This window comes from Physeter macrocephalus, chromosome 6 (genome assembly GCF_002837175.3).
Source record: "Physeter macrocephalus isolate SW-GA chromosome 6, ASM283717v5, whole genome shotgun sequence".
Lineage (NCBI taxonomy): Eukaryota > Metazoa > Chordata > Mammalia > Artiodactyla > Physeteridae > Physeter > Physeter macrocephalus.
Genome location: NC_041219.1, coordinates 54,988,985 through 55,007,501, shown reverse-complemented (window position 1 = coordinate 55,007,501; position 18,517 = coordinate 54,988,985). Strand labels below are relative to the sequence as shown.

The following is an 18,517-nucleotide window of genomic DNA, read 5'->3' as shown; positions in this document are numbered from 1 at the left end:
GCCAAACCCTCCCCCCGCCCAGCGCCAGACCTCGGCTTCCTCTCCGCGGGCTCAACCCAGTCAGCTGACCCCGCTTTCGCTGGGCCGGGCCCGCGGAGTGGTCCAACGGGTCTCCTCGCAGCCAATCGGAGGTGGCCCGGCTTCCTCTCAGCCAATCGGCGACGGCCAGGCCTCTCAGCCAATTGGCGGCTGCCCGGCCTCCTTGCGGCCAATCGAAGGCGGCCCGGCGCGCGGCCTCCTGGCTCTGCGCGGGCCGGCCTCTCGTGGCGCGTGGGGCGGAAGAGGCCAGATGCAGTGGACGCCCTGTAGAGGACGTGGTATCCTCCGTGTAAGGAGTGTTCTCGTTTGTAAAGAGTGTTCTCGTTTCCACGGGGCCCTTGCCAGCGGCTGCACTGGGCCGAGTCTGTTCTGGGGCCCTCAGAGCATCCGTTAGGGGCTGCCCTGGCCCAGGAAACAGCGCGCCTTCTTTTCGCTCCAGAACCAGCCACTCGCGACCCCGGCTGACCCCAGCTTACCGCCCCGCATCTTGCTCGCTGACCGGCTGTTTCGGCCGCTCAGCCCCGCAGCCCGGGCTGGGGGGTGGTCTTTGCAAGTACGTATCGGACGAAATGCTTGTAGCGTCAGAGGTCCAACCCACGCGGGCCCAGAGGCTGCTGCACAGCCCAGGACCCGGGAACCCTTGCCTCTGCCCTGCTGTGTTCCTGGGACTGGAGCTCCTGCCTTTGACTTAATTTTTACAGGAACCCTGTAGGGGCATATCATTTTTGTCCTGCAAATGAGGAAACCAAGGTGCCCAGCGTAACGGTTCTACAACTACTGAGGGTCAGTTGGCAACGTAGCCAGAATTTCTTTTAAGTGACTAGGCTTCGTACCAGGACACCACGTAGGGTCCGGACTCAGATCCCCATGGCTCCCTTGTCTGCCTGGGGGAGCAAACAGCAAGGCCAATCTATCTAGACCTACTTAGTAGATCTTTGCTGCCTAGAGCAAAGTTTAAGCCCTTTCCAGCCCCTCTCACACTGTGGGAGTGTCAGTCCACAGTTTAAATAGGAACCACACTTTGGGGGTGAATTCTGAGTTACCAGCTCGTCTTTCAGCTCTGAGATTTAAATAACACTTTCCTTGACCCAGCAAGCCGGGGTCAGCTGCCTCTGAAGCCCCTCTGCATCCTTTTCTTGGTAGCCGGTGTCACACCACCTACTGCAATCACCTCTTTCCTTCTGTCTCCTGCAGATGGAGGGAGGCTACCTGAGTGCAGGAAACAAACACGTCTTGACTGTAACCTCAGCATTGAGCTGGGATGCGCCCAGGATGCCAGTGTTCCCCAGGAACTCCGTTTGAAAACCACTGAACTAGAGTTTGGAAGTCAAAAGTAAGTCAAGAGGGGAAACTGGAGACAACTATGAAAGCTTGACCTTTAATAGTCATGACGATAGTAGTCAACACGGCTGTCATTTATTGAGTGTTTATTAAGTAACAGGCATTTTCATAAGTGCTTTAGTGCCGTGCCTCTCACACTTAAATGTGCCTTTGAATCACAGGGGGCTCTTGTTCTGGTTCCGTCCAGCTGGGGGGCGGGGCTGAGATTCTGCATTTCTAACAAGCTTCCAGGTGATGGTTCATGAGTCATACTTCATGTATTAACTTATCCTCCTAAAACGTATCCTATGAGGTAGGTATCGCTATTATTCCTGTTTTATTAAAACGTATTTTACACACAAGGAAACTGAGAGGTTAAGTATCTTTGACCTTAGGTCCAAATAAATAAACTGCAGGGCAGTGAGGGAGGGGAGAATGGTGTGAGTACTTACAGCTGTAGAAGGAGAAACAAAATTCTAGGCAGAGTAAACAATATTTACAAAAGGGATGCAGGGGAGGTGGCCCCGGGCTACCCAGAGGGCTGTTTCACCTATTAGGGCACCATGTGCATAGTGCTTATGAGCTTTCCAAAGGCCCCAAATATTTGAGGCCTGAAAAAAAAATGCATTGGCACCTACGTATGAAAACTGAATATTTAAATTAATCGTTTCAACGTTCAAATTATTAAAAGTCCTTTCAAATTTTTATACATGAAAAAATTCATATTTAGTGAACGATATGGGTGTATTTTAGTATATCTTATAAAAAATGGGGTAGGGCCTGCCTCTCAGGCCTAAGGTCTACTAAGGATAGGAGAGGCCCTGGCCACATTGGGTCTGGATGTAATCCTGAGGGCAACTGGGAACCAATCCTGGGAGCAGGAAAATGTTCTCTGTGGCTACAGTGAGGAGAATGGCTTGGAGGGGGGCCAGGCTGGAGGCCCAGCAGCTCAAGACCAGATAGCCGTTTACAGCCTCCAGACTGCAGGACAGCTTCTGCTGAGTGCCAAGAGGACAAAACGATAGCATTATACAGCCCAGTTATTTTTTGATTCCTTCAACCCCAATCTGACTCAGCATTCTAAATTTACTCAAGATTTGGGGACACAGGTTTTGCCAAATCCTTTCTGATTAAGGCCAGTGATGCTACAGTCCAGGGGAGGTGTTTAAGAGCGCATGCCTTGAGCGGACAGCCATGAATGTGAACCTCAGCTCTGCTTCTAGCTGCGTGACTTTGCATAAATGATTTAACTCCTCTGAGCCTTGGATTCCTTTTCGGGCATATTACATTCCTCGCAGAATTAAGTGAGATAAACTACGTTTACAGCGTCTCCTGCAGAATAGGTAGTGCTTAGAAGTAGTGGCTTTTATTCTATGGGTGCCATTGTTCTGAGACGTAGTCGAGTTTTCTTTAGGAGGGAACAGAGGATGGGGTAAATAATTTAATCTTTTCATCAGTCTTTTGAGGTAGAAATTCTTATCCCCATTTTGCAGATGAGGAAACTGGGGCTCAGAGATGAGATACCTCAGCTCAGTGGATTAGGGGCAGACAGTGGGGAAGCTGCGCGAGCTGGCATTTCGTTTGATTTTCCCTGTGTTTGTGCACTCTCTCCAGCAGTCGCTATCTGCTGTTCCCGCTCCACACCTCTTCCCCTTAGTCACGGCATGACTCGGGCCTGATGGCCAGCGGCCACCGCTGAGCACTGTCCTCCAGTGCCACCCACCTCTATCCCCCTTCTTCCCAGCCTTGCCTGACCTCCCTACCACCTTGCCCCCCGATCTTACAGCTTCTGGATTTCCCTTATTAAAGAGCTCGTCTCTTTGAAACTGAGAACTGCCCTGGACTGCGAGGCCTTCCAGGGTCCCTCCCTTTAAAGGGTGTAGATAAGTAGGTCACATCAGGGTGGTGGGGGAGGATGCTGACTTCTTATGGGTGGAGGAAAAAATACTGCAGGTTCCATGGAGAATGGAAAACAAAATAACAGCGCTCCCCTCTGTCCCTGTCTCTCTGTCCCTCAGCCTCTCTGTCCCCGCCCCCGTCTTTTTTTTTTCCACATCTTTTTTGGAGTATAATTGCTTTACAATGGTGTGTTAGTTTCTGCTTTATAACAAAATGAATCAGCTGTACATATACATATATCCCCATATCCCCTCCCTCTTGCGTCTCCCTCCCACCCTCCCTACCCCACCCCTCTAGATGGTCGCAAACCACCGAGCTGATCTCCCTGTGCTGTGCGGCTGCTTCCCACTAGCTAGCTATTTTACGATCGGTGGTGTATATATGTCCGCGCCACTCTCACACTTTGTCCCAGCTTCCCCTTCCCCCTCCCCGAGTCCTCAAGTCCATGCTCTAGTAGGTCTGCGTCTTTATCCCCCCACCCGTCTTGCACAGTGACAGCCCCCTGCGCGCTGCTGTTACTGGGAAATGCATGTCGGGACAGTACAGGCGATCCTGAACTCTTGGGGTCTGGGGACACCAGTGGACGCTGCGCTGAACAGAAGCTTGTCTACCCCTTGCTCTCCTCCTCCCCCGCCCGCCTCCTCTTCCAGCTCCCCGCACACCCGCTAGGCTGCTGGAGACGGGAGGCCTGGAAGCCGCCTGGGGCCGGGAAGGCCCTGGCTGTCTGTCCGGCTCACAGAGGCTGCTATGGCAACCAGAGCAATCACGGGTTTGGCAAGATCTCCTGTTTCCCCACCCCTCCCCCTCCCGAAGGCCGCTCACAGCAGGGGGTGTGGATGAGCATTAAATCAAGTAGGTTGCTGGGAAAACCAGGAAGGCAGAGGCAGAGACAGGGCGTGGCACTGAAGGTCGAGCACTGCCAGCCCCGCCCTGCCCTGCTATCCGTAGGGACTGAGCGCTGTTTGAATCATAACACTGGGCGGCCACATTTCTAGGAAACTGCAGCTGAAGGGGAAAGGTCCCGGCTGTGTGAAGGAGAGCATCCCGGCTGTGTACAGATCAGGACTGAAAACGTGTTCCCCTGGCTTGAGGCAAGCACACAAAGCAAAGACCGAAGCCTGAGCCTCACACCCGGGGGTGAACTGCCCCGGTTCCTGGATGGGGGCCATGGAAGCAGGGAGGTCACCTCGGAGAGGCCCTGGGGTTTCCCATTTTCCTGGCTGGGGCCTGGCGAGCTCCCAGCTCAGAGGCTGGCCGTCCAGGACACCGCAGCCCTTTTGTAGTGACGCGCCGGATTGCATGACCCCACCCGGCTGGTGTTTGAGAACTGCCCCTGCCCTCCCTCCTCCTGTCCCCAAGGCCCTGTGCCTTTTTTTCTCCACCCCAAGAGAAAGTGAGCCCCCCCCGACCCGGGCGGCCGTGCGGGGTGCCCCGTGGGAAAGTCCCACCCTGGCCCGGAGTTGCCCTCCTTGCGTAGGTGCAGGGCTGGGTGACGGGAGAGAGACGTCCATCTTCACCGGTGCCTTTCATCATGCTTCATCTCCCTAGTGGGGTGGGCCTCTCTAAAATACCCGTTTCCCAGGCTGCAGTAACCCCAAACCATCTCTCATCGGAGTGGGTGTAAATCCCCACAAGTATGTGGCAGGCAGGTAGCAGCAGTGACAGTGTGGGGTGCCTGCATCAAAACGAGAGGTTTGGACTTGTGAGGCTCAGAGCCTTTGTACTCTCGGAAAGTGACTGGCAGCCCCGCCTCCCTGGCATCTGCTCCAGCCTGGGCCCTTGCTTTGCCACCTTCCCTGCCTGACCCTGGGTGGGCTGCCTTCCTCTAGGTCTGGTGCCAGTGCTACCCCTTGGCTTACCGATCTAGCATTATCTGGGAGAAACGGGGCCAGTCTTGGCGCCTCCATACTGCCCGCCGTCTCAGCATCAATCAGCCATGTCTCAGCAGTGGTTCTGAAACTTTATGTGCATCAGAAGTACCAAGGGACGTGTTAAGATACAGATTGCTGGGCCCGGTGCCCAGGGTTGCTGATCCTGCAGATCTGGAGCGGGGACTGAGAATTTGCATTTCTAACGAGCTCCCAAGGGGCGGGAAGCAGCTGCACCAGGACCACATCTGAAAAACCACTGAGCCAGAGCAGAGCAAAAAGCAAGCCTAGATTTGGGTCCTGCCCTGTCACGCTCCTGCCCTGACGCTGCGCGTGGCCTCCCTGAGCTTCAGTTTCTCTCAGTTTCTCCTCTGTTAAAGGCGGAGTCGTGGCCACGGGGTGGGTGGGGGGGGGATTATTTGCTTCTAGTATTCGAAAGACCCTTTCACTGTGCCTGGCAAACTGCCTGGCAAACTCCTCAGTAAATACTCGCCCACGTATGTGGGTTAGTCAACAGATGCAGTGTTTACCGAGGAGTCTGTCTGCTGTCTAGATATGCGGCCCAGCGTGGTGGCTGATTTGGACAGGTCACTTGTGAGGATTCTAAGGCCCAATTAAACATCACGCATCTCTGGACCTCAGTTTTCTTCTGAAGGCCTTCGGTCGGCTAGGTTGGCCCCTCCAGGTCCCATTTCTAAGCCCAGCTCTGGGAGGGGGTTAGGTCTTGGGAGACACAGCCACGTTTTTCATTCCTTTCCCACCTCTTTCCGGGACCTCCATCTGAGAGCCCAGGTGATTCCGCAAAGCACAGAACATCCATCACCAGAGTCATTGGTCACTTCGTCCCAGAGGAGGGTGACACGGCCTTCAAGGTCCATCATGATCTAGTTCCAACCTACCTTGATAATCATATTTCTCGCTGTGTCTCCTTCATTTACCATGTAGTCTAGACGAACTGGGTTACTCATCCTTCCCCAAATATGCCCCATGATTTTCTGCCTTTGTTCACACTGTCCTCACCACTAGAATGTCCTCTGCTGCTCAGGCAGGGTCCTGTTTGTGCTTCCGAGGTCACCCAGTGGCCACCTCCTCCAAGAAGGCTTCCCAGATCTTTCTGTCATCGGTCTGTCTGTCTAGCTGTCACCTCTGTATCTCTCTATTTAATACAAGTGATTTTTACATTTTTCTGGGGGTGATAGCTGGACATGTTATTAGAATCGTCGGGTATAGAATGTAACTCGGTTAGGGATGCAGCCCCCCACTCTCCAACTCGTGTCTGATAGTATCCCTCTGAAGGGGCTCAGTGGTCTGCAGGCTTGTGCCTGGATTTTACATTTCTGAAGTCTGTTCTTGGAGCACTCTCAGATGTGAAAAACAAGAGTTGCGATACTACGTGAAACTTTTAAAAAGTGGGACAACCCCTTAAAAGGAGAAGCCTACTTACCTAAAAGATTAGTCAGCTGTTTATTTCTGTGGTAATCAGAGACGGGGAATTAATACATAAGTGTATATATATCCGCTATGGCTCATGGTCACAAATCTTCTCATTTGCGTATAGGCACATCTGCTTCTTTGATTTTCTTTTTTAAACTGCAGGTTTTTTTCTCTTCTAAATATAATATACGGGTTGGTAGAAAACGTGTAGAGGAAATAAAAAGTAAAAATATAATAAAAGTAAGAGAGGAAGATAAGTATTTATAATCCAGAAATAACCAGTGTTAACATTTTGGCGTGTTTCTTGTGAATAGTTTTCCTGCACGTATGTACTTTATATGATTTTTAAAGGAAATTGGGATAAATGTTTATATACTTCTGTATAAACATTCTGTATTTATTACTTTTTTGAATTAAGATATAATTAGAATTTTGGTATTCCTTTAAATCGTCTTCCTAAACATTGAAAAAAAATATTCCATGTTCTCATTCACAGATGTACCAAAATTTACGTAACCATTCCTTCAATGTTGGACACTCCATTTTTGTTATGAATAATATTTCAGTGAACATCCTCACACCTCTGAACATGTGTCTGATTATTAGGCTGATTCTAGAAGTGGGGTTACTGGGTCATTTTTAAGTCTCTTGATACGTACTAACAAGCTGTTTTCTGGACTTGCATGTGAAAATATTTCCCGAGCACTTTGTCTACAGCCACCTATTCACGAGTAGTTTTTTCTCCACTCCCGTTGCATTCTATCCGTCTCTTGCTGTACTTCACCCCTTCCACACTGCATTTGCGTTTGGCATATACGAGTCTTAGTTATTCCACTAGGAGACCATCTCCGACCATCTTCCTGTCTGCTTCCACATCCAGCACAGGTGGAAAAAAGGGGGCGGAGGACTGAATCTATTTAGGGGAATCTGCAAACAGGAGAAGAGCTCAGTTTGGGAAGGAGCAGGGAGAGCGGCTTGGACTCCACGCTCCGGATCAGGGTGCAACTCTGGTTGAAGGGGAAGAAAGGGATTGTCCTCACCCCTTCATACATCCAGACTCTGGGAGCTGGGGAAAGATGGAAAACGAGTCAAGTCCAGAGCCTGGGAAAGGGGCGGGTCCCGTGGTTCCCCGGGTAGAGGCAACCTGCTTTGAGGACCGTGTCACTCTTTTTCACTTGGAACTGTCCCAGTACAGCCATCCCAGGCTCACAGGTCCTGACCTGGGAAAGCACCTGCAGTGTTGCTTGCAGAAGCTTAAATTAATGCTTTTTAGATTGGAGCTTCCCAAACTTCAGCTGTACCTTGTTCGAGATTTCAGTGTTTTAGTGAAAAGAAACCAGCAGTACGCACAGACACACACACACCCGTGTTTCATATCATCTGAACCATCACACTTCTGAACAGGTAAGACATACAATTGTTCAAACATTCAGGGTGTGACCATGTGAGTCGCGAGGTCTGCCGAAGATGTTAAAGTGTATCATGCCACTTACTTTAGTGTCATCCTAAGCGGTAAAAATTTTGAAATCACAGGTTTAATGGATTAGTTACACTTTTTGTGATACACACTAAAACTGTAACAATAACCGTGACAATAAAAAATTGTCAGGGACTTCCCTGGTGGCACAGTGGATAAGAATCCGCCTGCCAGTGCAGGGGACATCGGTTCGGTCCCTCATCCGGGAAGATCCCACATGCCGCGGAACAGCTAAGCCAGCGTGCCACAACTACTGACCCCGCGTGCCACAGCTACTGAAGCCCACACGCCTAGAGCCCGTGCTCCGCAACAAGAGAAACCACTACAAGGAGAAGCCCGCGCACCGCAACGAAGAGTAGCCCCCGCTCGCCACAACTAGAGAAAGCCCACGTGCAGCAACGAAGACCCAATGCAGCCAAAAATAAATTTAAAAATTAAAATCTTAAAAAAAAAAAAGCTTTCCAAAAAAATTGTCAGCCATTGGTAGTACCTTTTCTACCCATTGGTGGTAATTATACTACATCTTTGGGAAACACTGTTTTAACTAAACAGTTTATGTTATAGTTAATAGTGTATATTTCCTTCACTTAATTATAAGCTTTCTAAGGTCAGGTATCATGGTTTCTTTGGTGCTTGGCGTGCTGAAGCTCAATAAATATTTTTCTTCCTTTGGTTTGGTTTGTTTTGGTGATGGGGCTGAGCAACAAGGCTTAACCTAGGCACTTAACATAAGTGAAGTCTCTAAGGTCAGGATTATAAAGGGGAGAACAATATTTATATGGTAAAGAAAGCTGCCTGGTTCAAATACTGTGCTATCATTATTTGGACTGGGGTGATCAGGATGGAAAACAGTAAACCGTTCACATTCTCCCTGTCATTCTTGGAATAAATAACACATTTACAAGTTTAAGAATTCGTCTTGGGGTTATAGAACAGAGCAACATCATTTAGCTCATATAGAAATTCAACCCACTATATTGACCTCATGAAATAAGATAACTTTTCCATACCTAGCAAGCATGGAGTGAAGTACATTGTCATTCATTGATCAGAGGACACTAGTTGAATGAATGGATAAAATGCTGAGTTACAGTAATAGAGCTTTACCACCCCTGGGAAACCATCCCCCAAACAGAGCAGGAACTGTTTATTCGGTCAGTAATATCCCAGGGTCTTTATACATGTCTCTCCTCTGGATTTCACGTGGCAGCTGCCATGTGAGGAGAGGGTGAAATCGTGCCACGAGGTGACAGACACCTCCACCTGTCCTTAACTGAAGCTCACCTTCTCAGATGACTGCAGTTTCCCCAAAAGGATCCAAGACTTAATGTGATCCAGAGAGCTGGTCGGGAAGTTGTGGAAACTAATGGATAACCTTCTGACCGACCAGGTAAACAAATGACCTAAGGGAGGTGTGAATAAGATTCCAGAATAAAAGGGTATATTAGGGACTCCCCTGGTGGCGCGGTGGTTAAGAATCCGCCTGCCAATGCAGGGGACACGGGTTCGATCCCTGGTCCGGGAAGATCCCACATGCCGTGGAGCAACCAAGCCCACGTGCCACAACTACTGAGCCCGTGCTCTAGAGCCTGCGGGCCACAACTACTGAAGTCAGCACACCTAGAGCCCGTGCTCCGCAACAAGAGAAGCCACCACAACGAGAAGCCCACGCACTGCAACGAGGAGTAGCCCCCGCTCGCCGCAGCTAGAGAAAAAGCCCACGTGCAGTCACGAAGACCCAAAGCAGCCAAAAATAAATAAATAAATAATAAAAATAAATTAAAAAAAAAAAAGTATATTAAGAGAGAGAGACTAACTCTCCTAGTGAAGAAGAGAAGGGCACCCTCACGGCAGCTACCTGCCAGAGGTAGAGATGTTTTTCAAGGTCTGGCTGGTCCTTCCTCCGCAGTCCTACCGACCTCTTTCTTTCTGAACCTTTCTTTCAAGTGCAGAGTCGTTAGCCTGTAACTTAGGATTGTTTAACCCATCCGCACGTAAGAAACTTGTTCTTCAGAGACTGAAAATGAACGATACTGTTTCCTTAGCTACTCAGGATCCAGTGGAAGCAAGAACCAGATGAAGTAAAGAGAAAACACCCCTGGTCAGAAACTTGGGTTGGAGTCCTGACGGACGACCTTGTAGTTGACCCTCTCGTGGTTTCCTTAACTCCTTCATTGAACAGATATTTTCTGAGGAACTGCTGTGTACCAAGTGCAGCCCTGGACACTAGGGATCCAGCAATAAATAAACAGAGGAGGCCCTGCTCTCATGGAGTTTATGTCCTAACGAGAGTGATTAGGTTGACTAAGTAAGCAATAAATAGCATAACTGCAGATAGTGACGGATAAGGACAAACTGGGAGGAGGTTTCCTCTGAGAGGGGGGAGGGAAGGTCTCCCCGAGGCAGTGGCATTCCGGCCAAGACCTGAATGTATTAGAGGAGACCAGGCAAAAGCAAAAGAGCAATCCAGGTGGAGGGACCAGCAAACGAGGTGGGACCACATTTGGGGCTGGATGACAGGGAAAGCCACACTGAGATGTGGTCATACTGCATCAATGGTTTGGACACAGGTCTCCAAGCAATCCTAGAACCTCCCTGGTTTTGTCCCAGGGGTGGAGGGGCCGAGGCGGAGGCTCCCCACCACCCTGCCCCACACACCCAGCAGCTCCCGTTCGATCTGAAGATGGTGCTTGAAGAACAGATTCTGTGATCAAAAATGCTTGATCTCCAGAGTCCTTCTCCACCCTTCAGCTGTTCGATTCTGAAAGGTTCTCATCAACCTCTGTGGTCTCTGAATTAGGAGGGTCGGCCCTGTTCAGCAGACGGAGTTGGAAAGTACTGATCCCAGCGACCCGACCCCCTCCCACCAGAACCCTCCTCTGCCTCCTGCGATGCCGGACTGGACCTTCGGGTGCCGCCACACCTGTCCCAGGGAGGGGAGCACAGGTCTCTGCTTCCTCCTGGTCGATTACCCTGATGTCCTTCCCTTGCCCTGTTCAAATGAGACGCCCTGTCCTGTGGGGAGATTTGGGGAATGGCTCCAGTTTTTTCCAACCTGTGAAATGCAAAGCTGGCCAGCTGCCCCCTCCCTAACCCCAAACTCCTACCTTTCCCCCTCTCTGGAGAACTGCCTGGCAGCCCTCAAATAAGTCCTGGGGTTTGGGGAAAAGCACCGTTTGGAATGTGAAATGGTTTTCTGGTAATACCAGCGTAATTAACTCTTTGACAGGAGGAAGCAGAGGCCAAGGGGGATTTAAACAGTACATTTGTCACATATCTCAGAACAAGCAGAGAACCAGGCAGGGAAGCAGGGAGAGGGAATAGGCGCAAGGGGAGAATATCAAGTGACCAAAACATTCATCCTTCCTCCCCAACTTCACCTCTGCTCCCCGTCTCCACTCCCCTTTCTCCCACAGAGAACTTACTTGAAGGTCGATGATTCCGCTTTCTGGTTCCATCCTGCTGCCTTCACAGGCCAGTGTTGGTCAGACTGCGTGGGCTGCCCAGGCTCTGCTGTCTGGTCTCTGCTGTTTTCTCTGGGTGGGAGAGAGCTCCCGGCTGGCGGGGCAGATCTGCTATCCACCCATCTGATGTGGGATGCTGTCCTGGCCTCGGCCCCTGGGGAGTGTACACGTGCATACACGTGTGTGTGTGTGTGTGTGTGTGTGTGTGCCCACGTGTGCACGCTCCAGGCAGTGGCATGTGGCACGTTGACAGGTGGCCTTTTGAGTTGGTGGTGACAGCATTGTTTTTACCCCAGTGGCCCCAACGCCCCTCCTGCCCCAGAGGAGCCGTCTGAGGTCCCCCAGTCTGCTTTGAGCTAGAGCTTTACTAAACCCTGTGGATTTATCCTGGAAATTGAGGAACAGCCTGAGGACACCGTCTGACTTCACGCTGGTGGAACTGAGTGGGGTCTCCAGTCACCAGGGGTGGGTGGCCTCCAGCATATTCCCAAGACTGAGGCTTAGGGATTTCTGCTCTTTCCTTTGGTTCCCTCTGTCCCTAAAAGTTAAAAAAAAAAAAAACTGTAGTTTACCTAATAGACCCAAAGCATAAGCCTTATTCTATGAAGTGAGTGAACAATACATTTTTATTGACAGGTTGGTTGTCATTTTCTCCCTTGATTAGCTAGAAAGAGGGCAGAAAAAAGTTGTGCTTTCAAATTCTGTTTATGCAAGGAGTTGCATTTTCCCTGCTTTTCAAATAAAGCTACCAGGAATGAGTCTTTTTTTTGGAAAGGTTTTCTTTCTCTTGTTTACCTTAGAGCCGAAAACTCCTCGGGCTTGTTCCTGAAGCTGGTTTTAGACACCAGCTTGTGCATGTGTGGGCGTGAGAGGCGACATTAAGCGTGTAATCCAGTTTGAAGGTGGGGGGAGAGTGGCAGAGTCACAGATGTACTCCCGCCACCCTCAAATGTGCAACAATAAAAAGGGCAATTTCTTTATTTCTACTGAATGATCTAATATGTTTGTAAGTCCCCATCCTGCTGGATAAGTGGTGAGAGGGAGGGCTGGACCGTGATAGGAGGACTATATTTCAACCTAATCTAATAAACATACTTGGATTTTTTAAAAAAAAGAATTATTTATTTATTTAATTTATTTTTGTCTGCGTTGGGTCTTCGTAGCTGCGCTCGGGCTTTCTCTAGTTGCGGCGAGCGGGGGCTACTCTTGGTTGCGGTGTGCGGGCTTTTCGTTGCGGTGGCTTCTCTTGCTGTGGAGCACGGGCTTCAGTAGTTGCAGCACATGCGCTCAGTAGTTGTGGTTCATGGGCTCTAGAAGGCAGGCTCAGTAGTTGTGGTGCATGGGCTTAGTTGCTCCGCGGCATGTGGGATCTTCCCGGACCAGGGATCGAACCCGTGTCCCCTACATTGGCAGGCGGATTCTTAACTACTGTGCCACCAGGGAAGTCTGAACATACTTGGATTTAATTTAAATAGTAAACAGTTTAGATAGAATACACAGTCTTTCCAGTTTCCACCCCTCTTCCCCACAGGAGACGGGTGTGGTTTCCAAATGCTTGGTGGTGGAGGGGTGGTGGCCTGTCCGTCTCTGCTGGTTTCTACTCTGGAGTTGTTGGCAGGGGCCAGGCCCCCCCTGGATTGGTGACTGCTGGGGTGAGGCTGGGCCTGCTCCTGGGCCTCCTGCTGGTGTCGGTGGCTGATGGCTGGGGCCAGGATAACTCATGGTCCTTGTCTCTTTGCTCTTCGGGACGTGGTGGGCTCCCTTGCTGACTCCTCCCCATCTGGGCTCTGGTGGTGACTGGACCATCTGAGACCTGCTGTGACTCAGATGCCCTCCCAGTGGTCCCAGCTCAGTGGTCTCCTCGCTCCACTCTGCCCCAAGACGATTCCCTCTGGAAACCCTCCTACCAGGCACTCGGCTCTCGGTCCTGAGTCGCTGGAGAAGGACAAGCTCAGCCCCACTTCTGGTGAAGAATTTGCTTTGATGGGGCTGCTCCAGGTTGGTGCAGGGGCAGCCTTTAGGGTGATCTCCTTCCAGACCCCAAAATGGGAGTGAGAGATAGAGCCCACCCTCTTGTCAGCGTTCCTTCCCAGATCTACTGTAACATCCATGCCCTGCATCCTCCAGCACAAGATCTACTGTAACATCCATGCCCTGCATCCTCCACCACAAGATCTCCTGGAACATCCATGCCCTGCATCCTCCACCACAAGATCTACTGGAACATCCATGCCCTGCATCCTCCACCACAAGATCTACTGGAACATCCATGCCCTGCATCCTCCACCACAAGATCTACTGGAACATCCATGCCCTGCATCCTCCACCACAAGATCTACTGGAACATCCATGCCCTGCATCCTCCAGCACAAGATCTACTGGAACATCCATGCCCTGCATCCTCCACCACAAAGCCACTAAGTAAACAAACACTATTCTAAGCTCTTCAACACTCCCTCACTCTGTTCTCATAACAATTCTGCAAGGAAGGTAATACCATTACCCCTGTTTTGTAGATGAGGAAACAGAAGCACAGAGGTTAAATTGCCCAGGGTTGAACCAAGATTTTAACCCAGGCAATCTGGATTCAGAGTCATGCTCTGACCCATGATTTTGGCTCAGACAGGGGAGATGGACACCCATGTCGGAATACCTGCTTTCTCTTACTCTGCTTTCCTTCTTCCCACAGTCCACATAACCTAGGATCAGAAAAGGTGGGCTTTGTCTTCTTTTTCTCTTTGGTTGGGACTTGCCTCTTGTGGGACTCTATGATAATAATTCAAAAAGGAAATAAAGAAATTTAGAAAATCCTCATTCTGAGCAAAACCTGGCTATCAAAAATATCGTCTTGCTGCAAAACCTTATTTTGGATGTCAGAAGCAAAATACCAACTATTAATTTCTCCTTGCAGTTCTATTTGTAACAATCCCAATCATCCTGTAGACAATATGGATGCATCTGGCTAGATAGAGGGGAAATCAGAACATGAAAATTCAAAAGAGAAAATCACCTGAATATATTCACCCCACCAAATCCTTATTAATAAGCACATTGGTTTTAAAAGGAAACAGCTGTAATTGGTTATAATAATGGTTTTAGTTTGGAAGATTTTTCCTGGATTTGGACCTTTCCCCACCTCATAAGCATCATTTGGAAGTAAATAGCAAGCAGGATTTAGAAAGTGGTTTATCTTCTGTGACTCTGGACCAGGGCTCTGCAAACTTTTTCTGTAAAGTGACAGAGAACAGATATTTTTTAGCCTTTTAGGCCATCTGGTTTCTGTTGCAACTACTCAACTCTGCTGTTGCAGCCTGAAAGCAGCCATAGACAATATGTAAATAAGGGACTATTGCCATGTTTCAATAAAACTTTATTTACAAAAACAGATAGTGGACCCAGTTTGGCCCTACAGGTCATAGTCTGCTGACTTCTGTTTCTAAACAGAAAGAGGATCTGGAGTCTTCATTATCACAGCCATGTCCAAGCTCCCAGACCAGGTCCTTTTTTAAAAAAATTTATCTTATTTTTTATAACCGTTTTTTAAAAATTGAAGGATAGTTAATTTATAATGTTGTGTTAGTTTCAGGTGTACAGCAAAGTGATTCAGTTATATGTGTGTGTATATATGTGTGTGTGTGCATATATTTACATATATGTATTTGTGTGTGTGTGTATATATGTTCTTTTTCAGATTCTTTTCCATTATAGGTTATTACAAAATATTGAATATGGTTCCCTGTGCTATACAGCAGGTGCTTGTTGTTTATCTATTTTATATATAGTAGTATATATATGTCAATCCCAAACTCCTAATTTATCCCCCCTGCTCCCCCCACCCCACTATCCCCATTGATAACCATAAGTTTGTTTTATATGCCAGACCACGTCTTTCAAGTCTTATTCCCACTTGAGAGGTGACAGCTGAGCTCCCACTGCAAGGATAATACGATATAAAATAAAAAATACATGCCCTTGTGCGACACATGCATGGAAAGTTAAGCTCTGGTGGAGAGTGCTTTTGACCTTTGGCTGTAATACTGAAACTGTACCTACAAGGAGACTCTTCAGTCTGTTTCTGTTTACTGCTAGGGTGACTTCTGCAGTGGGAAGCCCAAGGGACATTTTTAGGGAGACTGCCTCTTGGGAAGTATTTTTTTTTTTTTTAATATGCTTGAACTTAAAGATAAGTAAACACTCAGAGCAACTCAGAAAGTGGTCATGGAATAGGGGGCCTACTGTGAGACCTGAGGGCTGTCTTGCTATGTAGGAGGAGCAAAGAGCTGTCGGGTCCTACAGAAGCCAGCAGTAAGAAGACCCCTTAATGCTGAGTTGTGAGAGGAGCCCTGGGGTGCAAACCGGGTGGCCTGGGGTCCTGTGTGTGCTGAGTCACTGTATCACTGAGCCCCTCTGGGTCTTATATTCTCCCTCGTGAAAAGTGATGCTGTCAAAAAAGATGATTCCTAAATCCCTTCAGCTCTTAAATTCTCTTTCTAATGTGTGTTAATATTAAAACTTCTTGCGTAACAGTATAAGAGCTCAGATCCAGGTCTGAATCTTAGCAAGTAAAAGTTAAGGATTTCTCAAGGAGTCTTCATGTAATTAGGCAAATTTTAGGAAAAATTACCCCCATCTGTTACCTCTGCTAGTGGAGACGGGGCAGACATACAACAAACAAGATACAGAAGTGAGAATAAAGGCAAACTTCAGAACATACTTACAAACTCATTTATGCTCACTTCCACATTAATTCAGCCACTTCCAAAGTCACTGCTCCAGGAACCCTAGAGCTAGGATGGATGGGAAAGGGAAACTTTTGGGGGGATCTTTGGAGAGAGCTACTAGTGCAGGGACTGATAAGGGGCCCAGTTGGCCAAAGGATCATTAAGAATGAGGTTGGGTGACTCTGGCACTTTCCAGCAGAACATTTCCATCTTCACTGTTTGGCAAAACAGCCGTTAGTCACATGGAGGAATTGAGCACATGAAATGTGGCTAGTGTGACAGAATCTGAATTTTAAATTTTATTTAATTTCAGTATGTTTACATTTAAATAGCCAGTAGCTACCATATTGGACAGTGAAGTTCTAAACCAAAATTCCTATGTTCAAAGCATTGCTGCGCAGTGGCCACCACTTATTAAACATTCCCACCATGGACGTGCGTCTCCTGATGGAAGTTCAGTAGGCAAAGGCTGATTTGACATAAATAGGAACTCAGGGCACACAGCTCTCACGGGAATGCCCCGAGGCCCAGGGATGCTCTTGGTAGTGGTAAGTAAAATTCCCCTGTGTTCTTTTGCATTCAGAGTAGGGGGATTTTTTTTTTTTTTTTTTAGAGTAGGGGGATTTTAACTGTGACTCACAGTTCACTGAATGATTAATAACAGGGCCTCCTCGTGTTGGTGTGAAACACCTCTCACCTCTGATTAAAAGGTGCCTGGCACGCTCTTGGGGGCTTAAGGGAGAGTAATAGCTGATGTCTTCTTAGTAGTAGGAGAGAGAGACTGCAAACTTTTCAAAGCAATGGAACCGTTTCTTAGATGAAATCTTGTACAGATATTACTATAAAGCATTTAAAGTGAGGCTGCTGGGACCCTGGAGTCACATCACTCCCGTCTCACCTGTCCCACCCTCTATTTCTCAAGTTGTCCCTTAAGATACCTCCTGGGAACCCCTCGAATTCTGAGCGGGTAGCGTGGCTCGTAAGCCTCTAAGGGCCTTTGGGTGTGTCGGGGCTGAGTGATCACAAGTCACACAAAATTGTGTGGAGTTTTTCAAGTCTTAGAATGACATATTACGGGGGAAAAAAGGACAGGAAGAAGAACATTTTAAAAGCACAGTCAAAATGATGGCCGTTTACCCCAGCAGCAGGTCGATGCTGGTCCACAGAGCCTCCTTGCTGACAGAGTGTCCCCAGACAGTGAAGTCCTGAGTGTCACTGTAGCACCAGGACTTGGGCTTGGGTGTGGGGAGGGTGGAGGCCAGCAGGCGCCGCGAGGGGCAGGCGCCGCGAGGGGCAGTGCACGCGGCCCCAAGACTGGCGGGAAGGGCGGGGCTCAGGCGGTGCTGCTGTGGAGTACTGAGCAGAGCGTGGAAATCAGAGCCCAGAGACTGACGCCGAGGTACCGGTCCAGCCCCTTCCTCTTTCAGGTGGCGGGCGGCTTAGTGGTGAATGTGGAATTCGAGAGTTGGAAGCCAAGGTTCCTCGTTACCCCTTTAATCCCTTGGACGTGTACATGTGAGTGTGTGCGTGTGTGTGACACAGCTAATACGGGGAGAGTTGCTTATGATTTCAAAGAGCTCTGTACATACTTTATTTCATTTGACCCTCCCGGTGACCCAGTTGCAATTTACAGATGAGGAAACTGAAACCAAAATGACCAGCCCGGGATCAGGCAGCTTCCAGGTGTTGGAGGCAAGCCTCGTTCTAAGATGTCTTCTTTCCAGTTCTTTCTCTTTTTTCCATGGGTGACCGCTTAACACACGCAGAGACACACCACTGTGATCTACAGTAGGATGTCTCTCTCTCTCTCTCTCTCACACACACACACACACACACACACATTCTATCATTATTGCTACCTGTGCAGTAGAGCTCCGGTTTTTGAAGACAGTATCTCACCATCACCTAAGGATACAGACCTAGTTTTAACCCCTGGTCCTGCTATTTACTAGTTGTGTGTGTGTGTGTGTGTGTGTGTGTGTGTGTGTGTGTGTGTGTGTGTGTTGGACTTTATTTTGTAGAGCAGCTTTAGGCTCACGGCATAATTGACCACATAGCGCAGAGGGTCCCCACAGACCCCCCCGCCACGTGCACAGTCTCCTCCACTGTCGCATCCCCGCCACAGGGGTACCTTTGTTACCGTCAGGAAACCTACATCACACGTCATGATCACCCAAAGTCCCAGGCGTACATTAGGGTTTGCTCTTGGTGTCATACGTTCTATGGGTTTTGACTAGCTGTGTTGAGCAAGTGACTTTGCTTCCCTTCCCCTGGTAAAAACGGGGACCACAGTGC

General features: G+C 48.9%; 1 long non-coding RNA gene across 1 annotated transcript in view; it reads left to right on the top strand.

Annotated features, from left to right (window-relative positions):
* Positions 1 to 226: 226 nt before the first annotated feature.
* The window catches only part of LOC102990571 (uncharacterized), a 52,624-nt gene continuing 34,333 nt past the window's right edge, over positions 227 to 18,517 (top strand). The window contains exons 1-2 of the long non-coding RNA XR_448389.4: positions 227 to 328; positions 1,234 to 1,372. This is a non-coding gene — a long non-coding RNA (uncharacterized lncRNA). The remainder of the gene's footprint in view (positions 329 to 1,233; positions 1,373 to 18,517) is intronic.